The following is a 500-nucleotide window of genomic DNA, read 5'->3' as shown; positions in this document are numbered from 1 at the left end:
CCTTACACGGAGTTCACTCGCGAACCGAACCGGAACAAAAGACCCCGTTGCCATCCGGGCAACGATATTTATACCCTCGGTCGCTTTTCCCCTTCTCCGCGTTTATTGCGCACATAACTTTTAACGCACGCTTCTTGGTTCTCGGATTGGCCGGTTTGCCGAACCAATCCGGCGCTTTACCCAATGCTTGGGCTCGTCTCACTAAATATCGTTCCCAAAGCTATCAAAGTTCGACCATCTCAATGTCGAACTACTAAAATTATAATTAATTCTTTTTATTCATCTTGACAATACTTTATATCGCTTTACCTGGCTGTTTTTACTTAATCGCGTGGATAAATATTTGAAATTAAACTTATTTTCTGTACCGTATTAACTCTTGGACTTTCTGATTACAGGTGTGATGACAACTTTGGCTCGGAGCCCTTTGCCGCTTGGTATATCTTTTAAATTAATTAAAATAATAATATTTACTGAGTCGTCAAGGCACACAGGGGATA

Source organism: Wasmannia auropunctata, unplaced genomic scaffold (genome assembly GCF_000956235.1).
Source record: "Wasmannia auropunctata unplaced genomic scaffold, wasmannia.A_1.0 LD336045.1, whole genome shotgun sequence".
NCBI classification, from domain to species: Eukaryota; Metazoa; Arthropoda; class Insecta; order Hymenoptera; family Formicidae; genus Wasmannia; species Wasmannia auropunctata.
Note: the sequence above shows the minus strand (reverse complement) of the source record.